Genomic DNA, 486 nt, shown 5'->3' with positions numbered 1-486 from the left:
GTGTGTGTGTGTGTGTGTGTGTGTGTGTGTGTGTGTGTGTGTATGTTGGTGTATGTATATGTGTGTGTCTGTGTGTATATGTGTGTGCATGTATATGTGTATACGTGTATATGTGTGTGTGTGTGTCTGTGTATGTGTGTGTGTGTGTATATGTGTGTGTGTGCATCTGTGTGTGTGTGTATCTGTGTGTCTGTGTCTGTCTGTGTGTGTCTGTGTGTATGTCGGTGTGTGTATATGTGTGTAAGTGTATATGTGTGTACATGTATATGTGTGTGTCTATATGTGTGTACGTGTATATGTCTGTGTGTACATGTGTGTGCGTGTGTCTGTGTGTATATGTGTGTGCGTGTGTCTGTGTCTGTGTGTATATGTGTGTGTGTGTATGTGTGGGTGTGTGTATGTGTGTGTGTGCATGTGTGGGTGTGTGTATATGTGTGTGTGTGTCTCTCTGTGTGTATCTGTGTGTGTGTATATGTGTGTGTGTGT

This window comes from Rhincodon typus, chromosome 21, assembly GCF_021869965.1.
Source record: "Rhincodon typus isolate 14 chromosome 21, sRhiTyp1.1, whole genome shotgun sequence".
NCBI classification, from domain to species: domain Eukaryota; kingdom Metazoa; phylum Chordata; class Chondrichthyes; order Orectolobiformes; family Rhincodontidae; genus Rhincodon; species Rhincodon typus.
Note: the sequence above shows the minus strand (reverse complement) of the source record.